Raw genomic sequence first — 25716 nt, forward strand, 5'->3', positions numbered from 1 at the left:
CTGCGTAAATTTCAATTCATAATTTTGTAGCTAATTTTACAATTTGTTAGTCCATTAAATTACAATGAAAGCATTACCCTCAACCCCCATATTTTCCACACTCTTTCACAGGCAATTAATTTTAAAAAATCATAAATTAAAGAGTGTATCAATATTTTCGGCGTTGCAACAAATTTACGCGCTTTTATCGTGGTCCGCACACGCGTCCGGTGTAGCATAAATACTGTGAAAGTGCTTAATAAAAACCGTTAAATGCCAGCACATATGGTATAGGTGTATATGGTTACATAGTCTGCACGGAGAGTCGAGGAAAATTGAAGGTATACTTATATAAACATGTGTTCAATGCCCTTTAACGAAAGTTTGTATGTGTGTGTGTGTGTCATATGAGTGGCAAGCGCAAAAAAGTGTTGAGTGGAAAATTCGCAATAAATTGAACTTCACTAATAACTCGATAATTTATGACACCACAAGGGTAACCAAAAGCACTTTTTGCCCGACGGCGCTTGCTTCTATGCCGTTATGTATGCTTGTGCGCCTTTTTAAACGCAATATGTACATATGTTTATAACTGCAATGCGATATTGGCTGCAGATTCCCGTGGGCCACCAACGGCAGAAGTCGTCGCAGCAGCATGAAAGGTTTTGCACTAACTGCGGAGGAGAGGTGTTTATGAAGTGGAAATTGTTATCTCATTTTCAAGCATGCCATATGCACCTAAATGTAGCTGGTTGTGTGTGTTTAAGTGTGAGTGGAATGACCTCTGAGTTAGTGCTTTGTGGGCGGTCTCTTATGTCACTCCTTCAAGGCTTTTAAAGGAAACAATGCGCTAGTCAGCTAGAGAAGGACACAAGTAGGACTAAACACAGGGAAAGGTATTGAACCAGAATCAGCAATTGCATACCAAAAAATACAAGCATTCATGTCAGGAAGCATATAGGGTTCTGCTGGTTTGATTGTGTAAAAATTCAAGTTATCCCTCAACTGGTATTACTTTATTACTTGGTATCTAAATGGGGGCTCATTAACTAAAGTGAGCAAATGGAGTTGGTTGTTTATTACCTTCAATCGACCGAGCGGTATAAACTTATTATCTGTGAAGAAGAAATTCCTACGGCCCTGCCATCCTAGAAGCAATGCCGACAGCCCCGGAACTAGACTGTGATGCCAACCACTCACTTACCTTAAAACTCTTGAAACCGACAAATACCTCCATATATAGTTCCTTTATTACCTATTCGAGATTCAATAGAGTTTTGAAAAACAATCTCTAGTAACTCCATCAACTATCCTCTCATATTTTAATCTAACCATTTATTTTAATTGATCAGATCTGCTGTATATTCTCTGAAATACTTTATTTACCATATACGAGTTTTTTTAATGTTGTTGGAAGACATCTGATATTTTGAGTCAACGATTCAGACTTGCAGTTTTGTAATCCCTAAAAAAGTGACTTCTTATTTACTAGAAGAATAAGGCACAGACAAAATAATACCCTGTGTGGTATAATACAATTAAAGGGTCTTAAATTGTTGGGTCAGTCTAGAATATAAAAAATCGATTTTTGTTCGATTAAAGTATACTTAAGAGTCGTAAAAATAATAATCAGTTAGCAAAATAGTAAAGAAAATCTGTGGTCTATATCAATTCGCTGGAGGGTCGCAGAGTTTGGAACGTTGTAATTTTTTTCCAAAGAACTTACAGCTCCTTTCGTGGGCTATAAATTTAAGCTCTTTTGCAAGTCCGTCGTTTTGCTAATTTTTAAGTGAAGTTAAAGCCACACGTACTTTGCTAGCAAGTCTTAATGAATTAAGATCTATGTAGATTTTTATTTAGATTCAACTAGCATGAGTTCCAAATATCCCCATCGCCCGTAGAGGTTCTGTTGAAAAGCCACTATTTTGTGTACAAAATGTCAATATATGATGAGATCTATGTTCTATACATATAACCTGGAAGGGAGGAATTTGATCCATTTTTCTTACTTCCAGAATATATTGTCAAGTCAGGCCATTTTTACGAATCTAGACCCATAGAAATTATACTTAGAAGTTAATATTGAAAATATGAGGAATAGGGCCACAAATTCACGCTGATCTCAGCCAGATAGATTATTATCGGACTACTACAGCATATAGCTTCAAGTCCTTTTACGGAACATTTTTTTATTTGTTGAGACATTTTCACGAAATTTGTCATAGATTATGGACCTACAAAATGGTCCTAACATGTTGTTCAGATAGAATCACTATCGCATATAACTGGCGATCCAAGTAGAGGTACTTTTTTCAAAAGTCTTTTTTAGACGGATCAGGCGTTAGTCGTGTCAAGCTGTCATGTTCTTCTTGTTCAGTATTGTTTGGCATTTCATCGCGGAAAGTCTTATGCCTGAACAACGTTTACAAATCGTTCAACTTTATTACGTAAATTCACGTTCTGTAAAGAATGTATTTCGCGCGCTTCGGTCAACACAATCGACCTACTGAGCGTACTATTCGCCACACCGTCACCCATCTTGAGAACCAGCATTCATTATTGCAGAATATTCGACCGAATATACCACTTTCAGCGAGCAGTGAAGAAAATATAGTAGCTGTAGTTGAGAGTGTACTGGAGACCGTGGAGAGTCGATTCGGCGCCATTTGTAACAACTGGGACATACGTATGGAGCGACTTGGCGAATTTTACATCGAAATCTTAAATTGAAACCGTACAAAATACAGCTTGTGGACGAACTGAAGACACTCGACCTTTCATAGCGATATCGCTTCCCTCTATGAGCTCTTGAAAAGTTTCAAGCAGATCCGACCTTTTCGAGCCAAATTCTGTTCAGTGATGAGGCCCATTTCTGGCTCGATGGGTATATAAATAAGCAAAATTTCCGCATTTCGGACAAAGAACAATTTGAAGAAATTCGAGAGCTGTCATTACATCGAGGAAAAAAAAAGGTTTGTTGTGGTTTGTGGACCGGACGTATGATTGGTATATATTTCTTCAAAAATAATTCCGCGAGAACGTAACCGTCCGACCGTTATCGGTCCATGATAACCGACTGTTTGATGCCTGAAATTGAAGCTTGTGATCTCGGCGACATTTGGTTTTAACAAGACGGCGCCACTTTCCACACATTGCATCAATCAATGGATTTATTGAGAGAACACTTCATTGAGCAGATAGTTTCACGTTTTGGGCTGTTCACCAAGACCGTATGATATCATATCGTTAGACTTTTTCCTGTGGGGATATGTCTAAAGTCTATGCGGACAATCCCGCTACAATGCAGGTCTTGAAGCAAAACATCACGCGTTCCAGCCGAAATCTTGAACTAGTCATCGAAAATTGGACTCAACGGATTTACCATTTAACCTTTTTTTCTTTGTTTTTTTCTTCATAGCGCACGAACTTAGCATTTTTTTACTTTCTAAGCTTATCTCTTGTTAATTGCACAGAGAAATTTTTTAAGTAATTTATTTTCTTGGCAATTGTGTCAGTCGGTGGTCACATGTATGTATGCCTGTAGATATCTATGTAAGTATGTTTTCGCACCCACTACACAGATGTCGTCTCCGCTTTCTTAGCAGGCCCTCAAAAATAGTTTTTCGGTGGCTTGTACCATCTTTCTGCTGTTTAGATTTAGGCTGCTTCTCGCTTTCATTTGCATTTGCATTTGAATTTTTGTGGAAAATTAGCGAAGCATGGCGAAAGAGATGAAATTAAAAGTACTAGTGTATATTTAACTATTTTGTAATTGCAATCTTTTTTGTTTTCAACAATTTTTTTCGTAAGCTTATTAATGACTTTCTACAAATGTGTGCTGCAAAACGCGCCCTGTTGTTGTTGCTGCGTTGGTTGTTGCCAGTGTTTTTCAATTAAAATCACAGCACTCCAGTGCACATTACGAAAGCAGTTACCAACGAGCGTTTTAATTTTTCAACTTTTTTGTTGTTTTTTGAATTTTTAGTTTTGTTTGGAATCAGATAATTAAAGCATAATGTTTGTATTCGCATGCTATTTTGTCATGCGGGGTGCATGCTTGTAAATCGGTGACTCCGAAGCGTGTTTGTTGTTGTTGTTGTGCCAACATTTCATCAAGCCGGCAAAGCAGCCATCCATATGCATTTATGCAGATGCGCAGTTGCCACCCTGCGCGAATGTACTTAGACTTTTTAATTAGCGTGGTAATTATAACTGCCACCACGACAAAAGAGTGCGAATACTAATTTCTTTTTTACTCATATTTATGCCGGTAACTGTATTATAGTGGAGTGTTTGGTTAAATAACTGCAACTTCTATGCCCTGAGGCATGTTGCAAGAAAGAGGCGTGTGTGTATGTTTGCGGTGCGTGACAAAAATGTAGTATTTAAATGGGAGACGAAATAAATTCATGATTATATACATATGTATAAGTGTATCACATGAAATGTTCATACACTTACTCAATATAATTCTGCGATCTGGAGGGTTACAAGGGCCAACAAGCAGCGCATTATTGTGCCGAAATTATGAGGAATTTTCTTTTCAGGTGACATATATATACTATGTATATATGTATGCATATGAATTCATATTTTCATAAATTTTCGAGCGAAAGCGAAAACATTTCCTTAATAAAAGTAGAGCAAAGAACCAAGATTCAGCCAGCGCTACTCAATTAGAAAATTGTATAAATTTCAAAATAATAATTAAGCAAATACGTTGTTAGAAAAGTCCGAAATCTTCAATAAAATGTTTTTTTAAAACTAAAAAAATGTATTATTAAAACTTAAACTTATTGTATCAAAGTAGAAACCTATTTAAGCTATTACTGGGTTATAGCCTTTTCGCATAGCCGGCTACTAAATTAAAAATAGGCTCGATTAAGAATCAGCTGTTATACTTGTTTGTGTTCTTTAAATGTGTATTTTTTCTGATGATTAAAATTCGTCAACTGCTTGGTATTTTATCAATGCTTGCAACCGAATTTACAGCCTGGACAACAATCCCTGAGCTGCATTCCAGTTTCAACTCGATTGGAATTCGATTAAGAATTAATTTAATTAATTCGACTATTAAAACATAAATAAATAAACTTAAAATAAGATATTTTGAATAGTAAATCGATCTAAATTAGTGCCTTAATCGAGCAAACGTCGGTTAATTGATCAATTAATTCCTATGCGAAAAGGCTATTACATCACTTTAAAAATTTCAATGAAACTATTTTTTTATTAAATTTAAAGTATCTTAATTTTCTTTGTCGATAAAGTTAAGAAATGTTTCAGAGATTCTCTAAAATTAGTAAGCTGAATTTTTTTTAAATTCAACAATTTAGAGAATTTGCTTAAACGAACTTACATAATTTAGCATACTCTTAATTAATATATTATTTAGATATTTACCCATCAATTTTTTTCTAAAAACTTTCTTCAGCTTAAAAACTTGTCATTCAGCTCGTTTTAATGAAAAACTAAAAAGTGTAAAAATAAATAGGTTTTCAGAAAACTATATTTATTATTGAAAATGATGTAAAAGAGTTTCCCGAAAGTTCCATATCTGTTAAAATCTGTTAAAATGCCTCACAGAGAGCGCCTAGTTTTAATTGCCTCAACTACCAGTTAAACTGCTTGAGTATAGTATACCCTAATACGTACAATATAATTAACTCAATTAAGGGATATAGTACAAATGAGAATTATAAATTTCAAAAGCGAAAGACACTCGCCTTTTGGTTTATTACAGACAGCTGGAGCTCACGCGATCTTAGCAACGTTTGGACAAGCAATGCTTCCAACGTAGCAAATTTATGCCGTCGCGAAATAAATTAAAAGTGATCTAGAGAACTGTCTGTGGTCAGTAGGGCATGTATTTATTTAACTTTAAGTGGCATTATTGATCATTGTCCGTTTGATTCCTAAGAGGTACAGTTAAAAATTTTCCTTACTTCCATTCGAACTATTATTGTACTTCTCTCTTGATTGTCTTACTTTTACAGAGACCAACATTGAAACCATTAAAACCACCTTAGCTCACGCTCTTTACGGAGAACTACCTGCCAAAGTAATGAATCAACTAATAACAAGTTTCAATTATCGTCTTTACATGAAAATTTATTTCATTTCTAAGTGTTATGGTCTTATGATGAAGGTGACTGATATTGAGCCTTCCAAATTTGCCGATAGGGAACCTAACCTAACTTCGGTGGAAAGATAATTAAAAACATATAAAATGCATGTTCTGATAAAACTCTTTATTCGTTAAGCTAGCTTCTTAACCTAGAATTGTAGAAGTTTTCCTGAGATTCAGCTTATGAAGAAGTATAAAATGAGTTTAGCAATATTATGTATTGTTTCGAGCCCTTTATCGCCATAAATACATTTTTATCTCTAAAAGCTCTTTCTGCAATCTTTATACATACCCTGAACAGGCAGTAAGTTTGCCAAAGTTTGTGACAAAGAAAATATCGGGGAAAAATATCTAGAAAGTATATACTATATGTATGTATATAATTGAAAATGAGTCGACTTAGCCATGTCCGTCTGCCTTTCCATCTATCCGTCTGTTTATATTCGACCTATTCCATCAATTTATAAGATAAACACATATCTTGTTGTCACCAACATGCTGCTCATTGTCGAAACCACTGATACATTAGAGCACTTTAGCATATAACTGCCATATAAATTGATCGGTCAAACTCAATTCCATGTAAGGAGAGGTATCTTCACAAGGCAAAGAAAATTTTCTGTTTGTATTACTATAACGTACTATACTGTACTATACTATAGCTGACATTCAAACTGACCGATAAAACTCAGATTCTTATAGGGAAAATTTTTCGAAATTTAGCATAGATTTGTATCCCAGGTATCGCTTCAATCTACGAAAATATTGTTCAGATCGGATAACTATATCATTTAGCTGACAATCAAATTGACCCATCAAAATCAGAATATAAATATTTTTGCATATACCCTTTTGTCCGATAAAAATGTACCTGTGAAGGGTGTTATAGTTTCGGTGAAAGCGAAGTTAATACAGTACTATTCCTTGTTTTATTATCTTGATATTAATAACCGATTTGCAAAAGGAAGCATATATATATGTGGCGATATATTAATGTATTAATATACTATTTTCGGTTAGTTTTCTAGACTCCAAAGCCCCTTCTTATTTCGTTTTAGATATAATAATGGGTTGTCAAAAAAGTCTTGCGGTATTTTCGCTAGCTGGCGCTGAAAGCGCGTAGTTCTAGTTTTATTCGTCGCATCGGGTCATGCTATACCTTTTTGGAAAGCTCATTTCACGCGCTAACACGTGTTTGATTGATTGTTTGATCGTTTCTTTTAAGTCGTTCGTGAGTTATAGCGTCGCAAACATGGAGCAAAATAAAGAGAAAATACGGCATATTTTACAGTACTACTACGATAAAGGCAAAAATGCATCTCAAGCCGCCAATAAAATTTGTGCAGTTTATGGACCCGATACAGTTTCCATTTCCACCACACAACGATGGTTTCAACGTTTTCGTTCTGGTGTAGTGGTGGTCGAAGATGCGCCACGCTCCGGAAGGCCTGTCGTCGAAAATTGCGATAAAATCGCTGAATTGGTCGAAAGAGACCGGCATAGTAGCAGCCGTAGCATCGGTCAAGAGCTGGGCATGAGTCATCAAAAATTCATTTCTATTTCAATAAAAAAAAAAAAAAAAATCAATAAAAATACCGCAAGACTTTTTTGACAACCCATTATTTTCGCACAAATAGGTGGCTTTGGCCTTTATAAGCAGTTATTGGTAGAAATATCTTTTACAGAGGATTTTTAATGAAAAAATTGTAAAGAGGTATCAAAGCTTAAAAAAATGGGGTAGTATCTTCCTTAGCCCCTCTAAGATGAATAATTGATTTCTCTATTAGTCCTCTTGCCTTTAAAGTTTATATTTTTGTTGGTATAACATTTTACGAAATCTTTACTAGTTTTAGTTGTTACTATTGTAGTTCATTAAAGGGTTACAAGGGTTTAGGTGTTTAAAAAAATCGATTTTTTATTGTCTTATTAAATTCTACAACACATCTAGAATATTGTCCTATATTTTCAAGTTGATCCGCGTAATAGTTTCGGAGCTGCAGCCTTGAGAACTTATGCGCTCGAGGCTAGCTAGGCTAAGTACGCCGTCTTTAACCGCGTTTTTCACGAGACTGTGTTTTTGAAGTCGGTTGGCAAGATTTCTCGAGAACTACTCGACCGATATTCATGAAATTTTACACAGGTCTTTGAGATACCATTCATTAAAACTTGGACGAAGGATTTTTTTTCGATTTCAACTATTTGAAAAAAAAATTGGCGAAATTTCCATTTTTTTGTAAAAATGTCCGCCTAAAAAACAGTTTTCAGTTTTTTTCCTTCGTTCAAGTATAAGTTAAGGTTTTAACTAAAACACGTATTTTTTCATTTTAGTTGATCCTGTAAGGAGTTGCTTAGCCAACGCAAGCGCGTCTTTTTCCGAGGGGTCACCGGAAATGACGTCGCAATGGCCGAGTTTAAAATCTTTTTCCCAAAAATTTTAAAATTTAAGTTTTCATTTTATATGTGAGAAAAAAATTGATGAAAAAATTGATGTAACCTCTTAAATGATTTATTCAAGATTATATTCAAGATTAACATTTACTCATATGCGTATTTACTGTTATAAAAATAACGAACTATCTTTCTATATGAAATTAACGAACTATGTAGTCTTCAAAAGCATTACACCCTAAAACGGGTGGTCCTAGTAGAGGTACTTTCTCAATAGTCTTTTTCATTCGCCAGTTACCAGTCGAAATGCTCGAACGAGTCATCATAGGACTCAACGGATGGACCATCTGAGACGTAGTCACGGCCAATATTTGAAAGAGATAATCTTCAAAAAATAAATATGGAAGAAAGTTTTTTCGAATGATAATAAACATTCCCCATTAAATTTCTGTGTTCTTTCTTTAAAAAAGTAAGAAACCTCGAAATAGATCACCCTTTATAATAATAACTAAATATTAATGTTTCTAAAGAGACACCTCTCATATGCTCCAAAAACATTATTTAGTCTTTAAATGTACATAAAGTCGAGTTTTCAAAAACATTTTTTTGTATTTCTTCACAACGATATAGGCTCCTAAAGCTAACAAGTAGTTCATTATTTGCAATTAAAAAATCCATCATTTATTCAATTATTAATCAAAAAGTGTTGTTTTCCAGAATATTCTCACTGACATCCCTAACACTCAGTCCTTTTGAATAATAAATCAAATTTACGTTCAAATATTCTCCGCCTTAACGATTCGCCATTCAATCAAATCAAATCACTCAACACTTACAAACTGTCCGCTATTCGAATTAACGGTTTAATTTAAAGCTATCAACACTTTAATGCACTTACTTCTCCAGAGATTCACTTTTTAATGGCAATTTAAAAGTTGCAACCGTTATTTCTGTTGTGCCACAAAATCGTGTCAGTTACTTTGTAATCGAATTAGTGGCACTTGCACAAATTAAAAATGTAGCAACGCTTATTTTTCACCACAATTTTTATACACACTTTATACACTTTCTACACTTTGGCTAACGCTCGGTTGTGTTGCACGCGGCGTAGATTACGTCTAGGATAACTGTGTCGCTTTAAGCCACATTCTGGCCAGAACATTTGTATTTATAGGCGAGAAGTCAACGCTGTACAGCGACGACAATGCCAACAATAACGGCGCAACAGCAGCAATGGCGACAGTGACGACAGCGCTGGTGAGCTAGTAGCCGCAACAGCGGGACTGGAGGGGCACTGGAGGGCCACTGTGTTAGCAAGACTCGGTTTCGGTCGGTTAGTTGGGCAAAGAAGTGCCGAGAAACGAAAGGATGTGCGAGGCATGGCGACGTTGCTCCACAAAACACAACACTTTCGTTCGCAAAATTGATTTCGCTTTCGCCATAAACAACCTTTATGTGTGTGTGTGTGAATCACTGACTTTAAGAGTGCGTTTGTATAGGTTAACATGTCCTGTTCAGCTAACACAAACATAAAATAGCAACACAACCAGCGTTGATAATGGAAACAAGCAGACACAAAGAAGCACTAGCAGCAAGACAGAGCACATGAAGCGGCAGCAGCAGCAGCGGCAGTGTGAAATAACAGCAGCCGAGCAGAAGCCAGTGCGCAGCAGCAGCAGCAACATTCATTATTCTGCAGAAAGGCCACGAGCTGTGGCAAGTAGTGTGGGCAGTATAAGCCGTCAATATGCCAGTGAGTGTTGGTCGCAAGTACCATGGAAAAAAACTAGCTGTAGTATCATAATAAAGTAACAACAAAAACAGCGAGCAATATTCAATATGAATTACAACCATGAGTTACAGCAAATTGTTGTGCTTATGTTGTTGTTTTTTTTTTGTTACTGTCATTGTTCGTGTGGTTTTTGTTGCTTCTGCTGTTGTTTTTGCTGTTAACTTTGTTCTTATTGTTGTTGTTTTCCACTTCGGTCGCTTATCTAAAGTAGTGTTTGTTGTATCGCTGTGTTCACACACGGCTACTTATGTTGCTCATTACCGATAACGAATATCCCTTCACTTTCTCTCTCTGCTTGCTGGTATGTCATTCTCGAAAATTGGTCCGTCCCCCGTCACATTATTTTTGCCACAACCTATGTTCCTTGAATAAAAATAGAGCTTTATTCTCAATCCAGATGATTGTAACGGTAGTCCAATTTTTTGAGTCAGGTTCGTTAGTGCAAAACCCCATATCGTCAAAATAGATGTTTCTATTTTACTCCTTGACCTCATTTGAGTGAGTTCCTTTTCCAGTGAGCCATTTCTTAAGCCTGGGAAGAGAAAATAGTCGCGGGATGAAGAACTACTTCATAATGTTATGCTAAGAATTTATCAGTCCTATCACAATCCCAATGAACAGGAACGTTTATCAATGTTCAAAAAACGCGACAACCATCTCGCAGAGTTTTTGGGCGTTATTGCCCCTATTAGCCTTTCTGAACGAGGTACATTATTTATGTTGACAAAATTATGTCGAAACAAGCAAGCAAATAGTTGGCCTTTAAATTTAAATCAAATTAGTAGGACACTATGGTTTATTTAAAAGCTTTACACTACCAAAGCGGTATCGAAATGTTGGAGAACTGTTAGAAAAATTGGTTATAGATGTTGAAGATAACATATGATCTTCTTAAGTATGAATAAATCCACATTTTCATTCAAAAAGAAAGAACCCTTCTCATTGTTGGGTCAAAGACTGTTCCGTCCATTTAAAAGGAGTTCCATTTCGAGGTTCCCTAATTATTTAAAGAAACTTCAAATTTAATGGGGAAAGTTTATTACCATTTTTGAAGAAATATGGACCGATGATTCCAAACCACACCAAACCGTTGTTTTTTCAGGATGAAATGGCAGCTCTTAAATCTTTTCAGGTTGCTCTTCGTCCCAAATGCGGATATTTTGCTTGTTAACATACCCATCGAGCCAGAAATGGGCCTCATCGCTGGTTAAAATTTGGATCGAAAACGTCGGATCTTCTTGGAGCTTTTCAAGAGCCTATAAAGCGAAGCGATGTCGCTTGGAAAGGTCGAGCGGATTCAGTTCTTGCACAAGCTGTTTTTTGTACGCTTTCAATTTAAGATCTCGGCGTAAAAGTCCTGCCATACGTCAGTCCGAGTTGCTGCAAACGGCGAAAAAACTGTCCACGGTCTTCGTGTTCACTCTCAGGCACTCTATATTATCCAATAATGAATGCTGGATCTCAAGATGGGTGGTGGTGTTGCGAATAGTACACTCAGTAGGCCGATTATGTTGACCATAAGTTGAGCGAAGCGCGCGAAACTCATTCCTACAGAACGGGAACTTTCGTAATAAAGTTGACCGATTTGTAAACGTTGTTCAAGCGTAAGTCTTTCCTTGATGTAGTGCCAAACTATACTGACCAAAAATAATATGACAGATTGCCACGACTCACGGAATCTGTTAAAAAAAAATTATTGAAAAAAGTACCTCTACTAGAATCACCCGTTGATCTATATTTCCTTAAGATTCATTTACAATGAGAAAGCTATTGAAGTACCCAATAGTTCTTTAGCAAATTTGAAGCCTTTGGGAGACCACCAAATAATGCGACAAATATTTTCAACATTCCCATGAAAAATTTGGCAGAAATAAAGTGTGAAAAACCCCGGATACATCTACTCACTTTTCATCACTTGCTTTCCTGTTGAATTGCGAGTTTTCGCAACCAAAATTGCCCAGTCAGAACAGACTCTAGCTGCGCCATTCGGCAAGATATGCGCGTTACCCGAATAACTAGCCAATAACAATGCCAACCACAATCCTATGCACATACATACATACTTACAAAACTATTAACTTGCTTATGTATATACCAGAACTTGTTGTTCTCGATTCTGTCTAACAGTACATTAACTTGTTGGTGGCAATTGCATCGAAGGCGATGCCGTCGGGGACAGCTTTGTGGCGATTGCGCGGCTTCGCTTCGGTTGTGGTCTGTTAACCATATGCTGATGAGTTGCAACTAACTGTTACAATTAGCTGAGTAGTGTTGTTGGGCTGTGGACAATCTGAATATATGTTTGTATATAAAGATGAACACACTCTCATTATCAATGAGATAGACACTGATAGTCCGGGTTGGACACTGTGTTGCTCATATTCCGTGTTTTTATAGAATTTTCTCGCGCCTATACATACAGTTCATTCATTTCTATGTACAGGAAAGTAGATCAACGCTTAGTCATGTGCATAAATCAAAACAGGAAGTTGCAAAACTTGATGCGGACAAGCACACCTTACCCATGGTTAATCCCTTCCAGTTCTCCGTCGAATTCCTTTGGAAAGTCAAATGAAGAACAAAAAATATTTCTAAATAGTTTTTGGATCTCCAAGTTCGACGCATTCGACATCATCCGATCCGTGAGTTTCTCTGCAATTGCTTTGGAGTACGACTTCAACTCGCGTAAATCTGAAAAGCCTATATTAAGTCATCCTTTTATTGTCAGGATTTCAGTACACTTTTGTTCTACTTATTTCTTCTTCCAAGACTGCATGCCTTGTCTTATTTTCTGTAATATAATTTATATAATTATACGGCCTATGGTCATAATTTGTTGGTCCCGCTCACACGATCTCCAAATCTCATAATTGCAGGTTCTATGAACAAAGACTACCTCTTCAGCAATGCAACGCTGTATAGTCCGGTAAAGGACTAGAATTCCAACTTCTAATAGGGCTTTAGTAAAATCAGCCTAACTTTATAGATAAGATAAGATAAATAGATGAGGATTGCACCGCGACCTTAGCTCTGTTGTGACCTTTCCTAAATCACAAAAACCCACCTAGCCCCAGCAAATTGATATTGATTGATTCCAATATACTATTAGGTCCTAGTGAGGCGATGTGAACCCTATTTGGAAACATGGATCCCCGGGCTTTTATCCTGTGTCTGCAGATTGCTACGCAATCAATTGGCAGGGGTTCTGGACTTTCAGGCTCCTTTTCGCAGAACCGAATATTTGCTCAAGAAGCTAGATCCAGCTATATAACTTTTTCTTCAGCCTGCAGTGGCCAGTGTAGAATGCGACAAGTACCTTGAGGAGAGGGAGGTTGATTATGTATTTAAAACTGCTAAGGTTATAACCCCCCATTAGCAACTTGGCATGGTGCATGGCTTGGGGTTCTTGTCAATACCTTTCATTGTCCATTCCTTCCTTCTCTATGGTATGAAGACCCACGGCGTTGACCCACCACGATGACCCACCTTGTTCGTGGATGTTGCGGAGAGGGCGAGCTCATCAGCCAGTTCATTCCCGGCTATACCTTTGTGACTGTTCACCCAGATGAGGTGGACTTGTTTACGTTCTGCTAGACTATACAGACGTTCTCAACGCACCTGCGCCAGTAGTGTTTTGATCTCATACTTACTTTATAAAATTTCCCATAAGAAGGTCTCTAAACAAGGACTTAGTGATAACGCATAGGGTTCTAAACTTCCTCAATTACTATCCGAAAGTAATTTTGCAGATGGTTCCCTCAGCGAATCTTTGGAGGTTGTTTTCGAAAAAGGGCGGATGCCTCCAGAAATAACTGGATTACCCTGAAGATATTTTCGATTCGAATTACTTTTTCCGAAGCTTGATTCTGGATGTAATATCCTTACTCCTAATCTTGAAATATTCCCAAATTCACCTTATTGTTACTGGAAAACAATGATTTCATTTTCAAACTATCCAAGAGGATTACATGGACTACCCACAATATATAACAAGTGCTCGACAATTCAACGAAGTGTGAGCTGTTTTTCTTAAGCGGCATTTAAATTATTCCACCTCTCAGGTTCAATCCAACAAATTGAAATGATTCACTTAACCGAATTAAAAAGTCGGACCTGTGCTCCCAATCCCACACACTCACACACTTAAACACCCACACAAAGACGGCATATGAGATGGTCCGCGCTATAAAGCCAAGCGCTAAACTTTTAAGCATGAATCACAAAATTTTTCTAGTCGCAAAAAGCGCGCCAACAACAACAAACGACGTCAACAAAAACTAGTGCGGCACATAAGATGGATGGCTGGCGCGAAGTAAAGCGAGTGAAAAAGATAACAAAATCGTGCGAACAGGAAAATGAGCGAAGGACTATTTGGTAAATGGTGTTGGCAGCACATGTACCGTTATGTGCTGTTACACTTGTGTGGGTGCTCGCGTTACATACAAGTATATGCATGCTATAACTTTTTGAGTGTCTGGCGGGCGGCAGCCTTGCTATATGGTAATGAAATAATGATGACGACATTACCAAAACAGAAATCGAATAAAAAACGACGACAAAATGAAAGCGATATCCTCACAAGCGGCTAGAGTGCATCAAGTTCACAGATATGGGCGAGTGGGCGTGTGTATGTCAATGTAAAAAATGCGCTTTTTGTGTGGCATTAACTTTGTAGAAACTTGCATGTGAGCTAAGAGTCCGTGACGTAGATTCTGAGTAGAAGAATGTACGCATATCTAAACTTTTATTTTCGGTTAGTATATAGTTGAATTTGTATAAACAGTACAGAAAATCCCAACACTACAACAGTACAACAAAATTTGGGAAATTTTTCGGTAAAATTATAACTGAACTTCCATTATTTTATAAGCATATTGGTAGAGACATAACTCTTACAGAAAAGTGAGACTTTCGATATCGAAGAGTGATAAGTTAGGACCTATTGTGTATTTGTAGCGCTGAAATAACCCTTATATAGGTTACCACTGTTTGAAAGGTATTTAATCGTGCCCGTCATCCAAACTAAGGCCAGTGGTTTTCTAAGCTTTTGCTCACACGACTTTTAGGCCCTCAAATATTCATCCTAGGCAGTCCATTTTTAATTTCATACTTCAAACCCAAGGAAGGCTTTTAGGTGCATAGAGTCAGTATGTGTCCATCTGATGGCAGATTCTGGTTTCAAAGATTGTTGGAAGAAATATTTTAAATTAATTTCTTTTAAGAACGGTTAATCCTCACTCAAATATTCTTGAATATTTTCTCAATGTGAAAAGGTTTCTCAAAAAGCCAAACAGATCTTCGGAAGCCGCTAAAAACTTGATAGATTTATGCAGGGTGACTTTAAGGTGAACACCATGAATGAGTAGTACAGGTATCAACGCTAAGGAAGCTCAAGAAAATCCTAAGAAATATCTGGCCAAATCTTGTTTATTTATCTCCTTGATGATTCAATGCTTCAAGTTCCTATTTAGAACCGCAACCTAGGCAAACCCGCCAAAAACAATGGAGTTTGTTTAAAAAATCTCAAACTCTCTGCTTCTATATTATTTATTTATATCTCGACTGTGCTACTAAGAAAGTCGCATAATCAAAAAGTGGATTACTTATAGAGGTTTCACTGTAGCTATTTCATCTTTGACCACATACCACGTAGTTTATTGCCCGCTTTTTATAAAATATCTTCTATATGTGACATATTCTGATGTCTGTGTGACTATTTGCTTACTTTACCCTTTCTTTCGTCCTCAAATTCTTCCAACGTTTCTGCTGCCGCCCTTGTTGTATCCCGCATCGCCTGATTTGCTCTTTCTTATGGTAATTTTAAGGGCCCTTTATGCCCTTAATGCCCTTAAATCTGTTGTGTACATGAATCTTGATGGAAATATTTTTGCAAATTTTCTTTTTCTCTCGATATACACATTTGTTGTTTCTGTAGTTGATGGCTTTTAGCGGCTTATTGGTGACAAATATGATGGAAATGACGACATGATGTGACATCAATGAGAAGATATGCTCGTATATTTCAAGTGGAGTACTCAAAGAGCTCAGAGCAGTGTTAAGCAAAAGACAAAAATTTCTCAGATGGAATTGACTTTTTGGAAAGATGTGTCTGATTAAGTCTGAGGACTGATTCAAGCTAAAAGATTAATACAACTACTTCATTCCGACTGAAAATATTGAATCGGACGGTTTTAGAGCGGACACTTACGATAAAACCATACTTCTTGAAATGAATTCGTAGGCAATATCGTCCGGGATTTTCTTAACGGCTTTAAGACTTTTATTCCACCAATAAGAGTTCGTTAAGACAATCAGACTATAAAACTATCCCCGCATTATTTCTCATTACCATCAGACTGGAAACTATTTGATCCCTTACGAGCAGCTTTTCGCCTCAGTGGCGACCAATGATCCAACAGTCCATATGGAATCAGCCCCTAAGTACATCCATATTTATAGCAACATCCATATTTTCTCCACAGTTTCCTTAAATCGTTTCCATCGCTACATTCTTTTTTGGTTCTCAGCACTTTTAATATTTTCTGCGTCTTCTCTCATGCGATATTCACTGTTATTTTTGCGTTTCACTGGCGATTAAATGTGACCTCGATAAAAATCGCTGTACATATTGATGACTCTTTATTATTGTACTCGTAGTATGCTTGCACACATACAATAATCTCCTTTGCAAGGATATGAGTAATCGAAATCGATGGAAAGAACTTCCAAAAATAGACAAAACTTTATATATTTGTTTACGAATATACATACATTCGAGTGCGTGTGAACATGCCTTTGTGTTTTCCCAATACTTTCTTTATTTATTGTCTTAATTCTTAGAAGAAAACAATTTGCTATAAGTCTTTGCTGTCAAGTGTCACGTTCCACGCAAAAATTATTAATAAACTTTCTGAACTGTTAATGAGTCGAGTATGTATATAGGAATATTAGTGTTAAGCGACTTCGATTCGGCACTTCTGAGCTCGCTAAGTTGCGTTAAAACAGCCAAAAAGCTGTAGTTAAACCCAAAACTTTAGAAGATTTAGTCGGTTTATACGACTAGATTGTTCTATTCTCAAAAAACCCTAGCGGAAATAAGGTAAAGTTTTGTACATAAGTGTAGTGAGATAAAGGATACATGTAATCCGAATAATGATAGCAAAAATGTAATAAGTTTTTGATAACTTTTTGGAAAGATGACGAAGGTTTGGTTTTATGATAATGTTAATAAGGTTTTTATTTATATTTAATCTGCACCGATAGTCCATTTTTTCATTATTTTTCCATTATTTAGTTGCCGATTCTATACTGTGAAGCTTCAAGATCTTCAATCTAGCCATGTTTTTCACCCTCTACTTTTCTACCTCCTTTTAATGACATATTTTTCCGGAGGCCCACTTTTTTAGTCTGAAAGAAGCAAATAAACCTTGGAGGAGAAATCTGGCGAATAAGATGGGTTCATAGTGAATGAAATTCTTTCAATATAATGTATAAGTTATATCACAATTTGAATAAATCAGGGGTATGTTGGTAAGTAGAGTAGATATCTGAGAACGCATCTAAGTGTTTGGGGAACCCATAGTGAAAACCCCGTAACTAAACTTCATTATGTTCTTTCAGCACCACACTATGGTATTGATAAAGTTCATCAATCCAAAAAGTTTTTTCAGCAACCTTCGACAAATTGTCGAGAAACACTTGCCCAACAGTTGCGTTTTATATGAAGCCTTACAATTGCTTAGAAGATGTTCTATGTATACTGGCTTGCTTTTCTACCTCATTAGAGCTTCTACAACAGTCATTTTATGGTGTTCTTGGTCTTCTGGCATATCTACAAATTAGACCTGTTTACACGTCTAACAGAGTTCTCATGTCATCCCTTTTGAATTTTATTAGTCGATATGTTCGACCCATATTCCATTATGCCTGATTGTTGAGCAAATTAGGTATTTCTCGACTAAATATCTAAAAGCAGGCAGGGGCATATAATTCCCTCATTTTCAGATTCTAGTTCAAGGGTGGTTTTTGCTTTGGCTAGTTCATCTGCTTCACAGTTACTATCATCGTCTCCTGGAACCCTTGCAGGTCCACTAAGAGATTGAGACATACCTTCACTACCTTGGATGAAACCCTAAGATACTCAAAGCTGCTTGTATATCTCTATATATAATCTTTCTTGTGTCCTTTGTCAGAACAAGAAAGCGTTCTTTAGTAGCTGTGATCCTGAAAGACACTGCAGTCGTCTGGTAGTCGGAAGGCGATTCTGGTGTCTAATTTAACTGATAAGGCACCACCGTTTTTTTCGATTGTATAGTTTAGATCCATTCGTATAGACCCTTATGCCTGTGTCTCTGTCCTCCTGAACTCTTTCCCAGCAATATTGGGAACTAAATTTAGATTCAATTCTATAGGATTTCGGAAAATCGTCGTATTGCGTACATCTTTCCCACTCTTCTCTGGAAAGAAGGCAATATTGGGTTCAGTTCTATAGGATTTCGGAAATTCGTGGTATTGCGTACACATGGGAGCTTACTTAATCTCTAAGATGCTCCTTATTACAGAGAAAAGGGAAAACTTCCGAAGTCTAACTTCTGTCTTCGCAGGCAATTGCTTACAGAACAAGCTTGTGGATAGTAAATGTAAAATAACGTTTAGTGCCTGATTTGGCGTTGTCCTGAGAGCTAATCGTATGTATGACCATATGAATACCGTATTCTATCATCGTCTTTCAACAGTTGCGTAGAACCAATGTGTTTCGCCAGCCGTTAGTTTCTATTTAGGCCACACCAACCTTTTAAAGATGTAAAGCGCTGTATTTACTTACTTTTTTCCAGTCTAAAATTAGTCCCAATTAGCTTGATTTTTCTCTTATTGTTATCCTGGTATGTGTTGTTTATTAATTTCGACATAATTTCTAAAATTCTGTGCCTCCTAGCTCTGTCTTCCTAGCATCAGAATCAGCATCACTTAGAATTCAATAACTTGAGATGGATTAACTAAAAATTCAGTACCGTATTCTAGTGAAGGTCAATACTCTAAGATAGAGATCGCTTCGTGGGTGACGGGATCTGTCGGTTTGACCAAAAACTTTCCAGCCTAACCTCACTTCGGGTCAAGTACTCTCACGACAGCAGTATTACAACCGAAACGGTAGAGTTCAAGGGAGTAGTTTGCTAAAATTGCTTCTTTCTCTTTAGTTGTGTTTCAATTTTCTTCTGGAATATTAAATACTATCAGCTATGAGCCTTGCTATGTCCTTGCTCAACATTTGACGTCATTGTTGCTAGCTATATATATACATATAAGATTTTATTATATTTTTTTTTGAATCCCCGCAGCATCGAATTTCCGTTAAAGCGTAATTTTGACAGCGAGCCAAAGCGTCGAACCACGCAATCCCCAAAATGACAATGTCAATGTCGCCAACGCGCGGTTGAATTGTATGAAATTGTCGCTAGTAGGCGATAAATTCCAGTTGCAATTGCGGAGCGAACCAGAAATTTCGCTTTTCGACACTCACACTTGCCAAATGTATTTATTATGTTATTCAATGACTTCGATTTTACTACGCATTTTTTTAATTTGCCAAACAATTTTCATTCATGCGCCACACCATGCAACCCTTGGCTCTCACTTCGGTTTAGCGCTGTTAATTTTTTTTCTTTTTTTTTGTCGATTTTCATATTTTCATTGAGAAATTCGGTATATGTATGTAATACACACTATATCGCAGACTATCTCTTGGCGTCAGACGCTGCCAGACGTTTCGCCTCCAATTTGTCTTGCGCCTTCGTCCTTCGCTGTGTAACCATCGTCTCCGCATGCTCTCTTTCTCCTCTCTTCTTTTCCTCACACTTTCTTTATTCTGCTACTCTAATATGCGTAGCGCATTTATAATAGTTTCACATTTGATGGTCTGCAAATTTTCGTGAAATTGAATTTTCTTGCCATTTTCCAAGCTCTCTCCCCTCCAATTCCTCCGTACGTCCGGGAATCATTGCAGTAACTGTGTCACGTGTCGATTGCTCATCGCAGCTACAAACTGTTCCTTTTTATTTCGCTTGCAAGGACACATTTAATGGTCAATTTATTTCACTGATTTATAATTTATTTATTTAAAAATTGTTTGCTTTCTTTATGCTCTTAAAATAGCAAATTTATATAAATATTTGTACTAAGCTGGTAAGTGATGAAGTGGGGTAGGGTAGTCCGGGAAGAGTAATAGTCGACGGTGGTAACTTCTCTAGATAGCAGAGGAAGACTCATATACATATGTATATAAATAGGGTGGTCCAAATGGCGATTTCTTTTTTGAACTCTTTGCCACTAAAACCTTTGGTCTAAAATACACTATTTTATTCTCGTGAAAGAATCATATCTCTTTAAGCTTAAAATTGGGAAATGGGGCCATGAGAAATTGCCTTCCATATATAGAACAGGTCAATTAAAAAGTCCACGGCGTACTATATTAAAACAAATTTTTTCAACAAAACTTTATTCAACACCATCGAACACTTCTTCATTGAATGAGCAAGCAATCTTTTGAGATCTGAGAACGGGAAATAGTCGCTGTGAGCCAGATCTGGAGAATACGGAGAATGCAAAAGCAATTTGAAACCCAATTCTTGGATTTTTGCCATCTTTTTTACTGCGCATTGTTTTTGTGAAACACTACTTTCTTTTGCGGCCTTTTTCGACAATTTCATCCTTCAAACGGCCCAATAATACTATATAATAGTGGCTGTTGTTGGTTCTTCCTTTTTTAAGGTAGTACAGACGCCATAAAGTTGCCAGCCGACTGTTGCGGGTTCATCTTGTGCAGTCCACTCGGATGACAATCGATTAGACTTCGGACCGTAATGATGGAGCCCTGTTTCATCCACTGCCATATATCAACGCAAAAGCTCGGATTCATTACGGTTGAACTACTGCAAACTCTGCTCCGAATCATCACTCGTCTTTATTTTTGGTCGAAAGTGAGCTCGCCCGGTACCCACTTTGCTCAGAGCTTTCTCATACCCAAGTTCATATCCTAAGAGTGCCTGCTATTTCGAACCACTTCACTTTACGGTCATCTAAAAATAATTTGTGGTCTATTTTGATGTTTTCGTTGGTTACAACCTCTTTTCGGTGTTTACTGACTTCGGTGCTCATTTCACCACGTTTTAAGTTAGCATACCAACCCTTGATGATTGATTTTCTTGGGACAGTGTCCGAAAACTAGCCATCAACCCAAGTTTTTTCTTCAACTGCATTTTTTCCTTCCAAATTACTAAATTCTACAGCTGTCAAATGTATAAGCGTGCCTTTTGAAGGTTAGGACTAACTAAAAATCACATAGATTTAATTCATGTAGCACCATCTATGTGTCAGGCCAGAGACTTTTCAATTGACCTTTTATATATAGAATTCGTCTTCCATATATAGTAGAATGTAAATATCTCAATAATGTACAAATTAGGTTAGGTCACTCTGGTAGACTCGTGTGCCATGTAAAGACCAGTTTTGGTTCTTAGTGATGCCAAATGGAGTGCTGTTACGAAGTTCATAAGAAGTAGTCATCCTTTAAGATGCCAGTGGTTGAAACGAATTTCAATAGGTTCTGCGGCCTCTATCGATATCTCTTCTAGTGTCTCATATCTTCATTCCTCAAATGTTTTGAGCCTCTCCCTTTTTAATGCGTAACAAATGCACAATAAATGCTCCATTGTTTACCTGGTGTCTTGCACTTGATAGTTCCTACAGTCATTTCGATCTGTCAGTCTCATTTTGCATTGGTGTGCCGCCACCAGACTGTGACCAGGTAAATATTCCAATCGTATCCCTGCAGGCTCTTCTATTAAGAGTGAGTAGGAGCTTTGTGTATTTTCGACTTACGCTTTGCACATGACTTTGGCTGTTTTGTATCCCGATAGATCATTCCGTCGAATTTTAACCTTACTTGCCAAGCTCTTGACCACATCATCGTAAAGACAATGCATGGGTTCACCAATGTCGGTCACATTATAAGAGCACAGCCATGCACCCCCTTAGCAATTCGGTGCACTAACTTATTGTCATCGATGCCTTTGTGTCCTGGTACTCAGTAAAAGTGAGATCGCTTGTTCCTGGCGACTTTCTTAACTTCTTCTCTGCTTCCCAGGGGCTAATATACGAATAAGTCATGTCAATTAATTTTTAAAAAGAATTCCTTAAAAGTACCCACTCTTTATACCACCCTGTATGCATACATTTAGAGGAAATCCATTCAAGCACACATGTCATTAATATGAGCGATGAGTTTTTCGTACATTACAATTTATAAATGTAAATATTTATTTATTATTTCTTAAGAAATTTTGAATGAAAAGCCACTCGCAGGTTGAGGCAAAATACTTTATTCATACATTGTTTGAGCACACACAAAAATTATATTTTTTCTGGGAGTATTCTAATGTAAAATTAGTTGGGTTATCGGTGAGCTCAATACAGAATTTTCTTCTACATACTATATAAATGCGTTCGGTGCGCTAAAGGCTAGACTAGATGTTGGTCTACTGATTTCAGGCTGGTGCTGGAAGGATACTTTACGATCTCGATTTATTTATTGACGTTACGGTGAATGGCGATCATACTTCTCAGAGATATTAAAGTTTAGACATCGCTATCTATTGAGTGCAAGTTGATTGTAGTAGTAGCTGATGATAAGTTCGTATTGGAGGGGTTAATTGATTAAAAATTTAATAGCGGAAACTTACAATTGTACTTAAAAATTAAATGTAGGACTTTTCGTTGTAAAAAATCACCCGATACTATATAAATGCGTTCTGTGCGCTTAAGACAACTTGGTGGTCTCTGTTAGGTCCCATAGTGTGACTTTTTAATGAGATATTAAAGAAAGCATTAAAGATATAAGTTCGTGGGGGGTTACCGACCAAAAATTTAATAGCGGAATTACCAGTATGCAGAACTGGCTCGATTTTTAGCCACGACCATCTGTCTGACCGTCTGTATATGTATATGCGAACTAATCCCTCAGTTTTTGAGATATCGACAAAAAAATGTGCACACGGCCTTTTCTCATCAAGAAGCTGATCATTTCTCGGAACCGCCGATAACGGAAAGAAGAAATTGTTCAGATCGGACCACTATACCATATAGCTGTCATATAAACTAAACGATCAAAATCAAAATAAATATATATATTTTTTATAAAAAATGCACTTGCCAGGGGTATTATAGTTTGTATAATGTGTGTCCAGGAAGGATCCTCCGCGATCCTTGTCACAAATATAGCATAACTAGAGTCATGACTCACGATTACTTCTTCATTTTTTATACATACTCGCAGCCGTTCTTTGAGTTTTCGTTCACATAACGGTTGTTTGTAAGTCCTAAAACTAAAAGAGTCAGATATAGGGTTATATATACCAAAGTGATCAGGTGGACGAATAGAGAAATCCGGATGTCAGTCTGTCCGTCCGTCCGTGCAAGCTGTAACTTGAGTAAAAATTGAGATATCATGATGAAACTTGGCACACGTATTCCTTGGCTCCATAAGAAGGTTAAGATCGAAGATGGGCAAAATCGGCCCACTGCCACGCCCACAAAATGGCGGAAACCGAAAACTTATAAAGTGTCATAACTAAGCCATAAATAAAGATATTAAAGTGAAATTTGGCACAACGGATCGCATTAGGGAGGGGCATATTTAGACGTAATTTTTTTGGAAAAGTGGGCGTGGCCCCGCCCCCTACTAAGTTGTTTGTACATATCTCGGAAACTACTATAGCTATGTCAACCAAACTTTACCGAGCCGTTTCCTTCAGGCATTTCCATATACAGTTCAAAAATGGAAGAAATCTGATAATAACCACGCCCACCTCCCATACAAAGGTTATGTTGAAAATCACTAAAAGTGCGTTAACCGACTAACAAAAAACGTCAGAAATCCTAGATTTTACGGAACGAACTGCAGAAGGAAGCTGCACCCAGACTTTTTTTAAAAATTGAAAATGGGCGTGGCGTCGCCCACTTATGGACCAAAAACCATATCTCAGGAACTACTCTACCGATTTCAATGAAATTCGGTATATAATATTTTCTTAACACTCTGATGACATGTACGAAATATGGGTGAAATCGGTTCAGAACCACTCCTTCTCCCAATATAACGCTATTGTGAATTCCATCTGATGCCTTCTCTGTATAATATATAGTACATTAGGAACCAATGATGATAGCGGAATCAAACTTTACACAAATACGGTATTTGAAAAATATGTAAATTACGTATAATGAAATCTCGATTATCACTTTATCATGCGAGAGTATAAAATGTTCGGTGACACCCGAACTTAGCCCTTTCTTACTTGTTATTCATACTGTAGCCGTTCCTTTGAGTTCTCGTGTAATTAGCATTAGTTTGAGGCACTAAGCTAGAACTGTTTTTACTCGATCCTCAAAAACAACCATCTCACTCTTAAGAATCTACATTCATTTCCCAAAACGTTCGAAATAAATTCGCCAAAATTGTTAAGAATTCATTATAATAATTTTAATTATAATATATGGAGCTTTGCGTTGATAAGCCACTTCAATAGCCACAAGCGTACATTATCAGCACTACATATACACACATATGTAAAGCTGTGCTTGTTGCTGGGTATTTATGCTCTTGTTGTTTGGTAGGTAGCTCACCCATCTGGCTGCTTGACAAGTTTATTTTTAGCCGAGCCCACATTTCTAATCAGCTTAAGACCACTTACTCGGCCACTGCTGGGTCGAGTATGTATTGGCAAAGCAAAACAAAAGTAAAAGTGACAAGATAAAAATACGTAAACATGTACATATGTATATACTTTATACCAACCACATTATTTATTTCAAACCTTGTGCTTTGTTAAAAGTAGTTTTTGTAGCCGCTCAGTTGCATATTTAATCCATAGCATGTCTGCCTTGAATTTTACTTTCAAATTGTTGTTGTTGTTTTTAATAGGTATTTGTGTTATTTGTCCAGGCTTCTTATAATAACTGTTTCCGTGGTGTAGTGGTTATCACATCCGCCTAACACGCGGAAGGCCCCCGGTTCGATCCCGGGCGGAAACAGATGTTAATTTTTTGGTGCTAATAATAAAAAATGTAATCTGAAAGTGTCTTAACATTGACTAAAAAAATGATAATTTGTTATATATTGCGATAAATTGTTATATATCCTGCACTAAAAATCAGTATTTGATTGAATAGACGAATGTAATATTGCCGATATTGTTAATGCTTCTCATAAGTACTTGACAGAGCCAAACAACCAGCTAATTATGGGGTAGAAATCAACAAAAGTTTATATAATACATACATATATACCAGGCAGGCTGAAAAGCTTTTCTTTGAGAGGTCCTTAGAACTCATACATATGTTTTATAGCCAGACCTAACCTTCAATTCAATATGAG

The 25716-nt window shown here is 37.0% G+C and overlaps 1 protein-coding gene and 1 non-coding gene across 3 annotated transcripts in view; one reads left to right on the top strand and one right to left on the bottom strand.

Moving 5' to 3' along the window:
- The window catches only part of LOC126753945 (uncharacterized), a 44434-nt gene extending 34792 nt beyond the window's left edge, over window positions 1-9642 (bottom strand). For both annotated transcript variants that reach the window (XM_050465729.1, XM_050465728.1), the window contains exon 1: window positions 9393-9642. The gene's annotated coding sequence lies outside the window, so the exon portion shown is untranslated. The remainder of the gene's footprint in view (window positions 1-9392) is intronic.
- Window positions 9643-25300: 15658 nt separating this feature from the next.
- Window positions 25301-25373, top strand: Trnav-aac (transfer RNA valine (anticodon AAC)). Its single transcript has one exon. It is a non-coding gene; the product is annotated as a tRNA-Val (tRNA).
- Window positions 25374-25716: the final 343 nt, after the last annotated feature.

The sequence above is a fragment of the Bactrocera neohumeralis genome, chromosome 3 (genome assembly GCF_024586455.1).
Source record: "Bactrocera neohumeralis isolate Rockhampton chromosome 3, APGP_CSIRO_Bneo_wtdbg2-racon-allhic-juicebox.fasta_v2, whole genome shotgun sequence".
Classification (NCBI taxonomy): Eukaryota; Metazoa; Arthropoda; class Insecta; order Diptera; family Tephritidae; genus Bactrocera; species Bactrocera neohumeralis.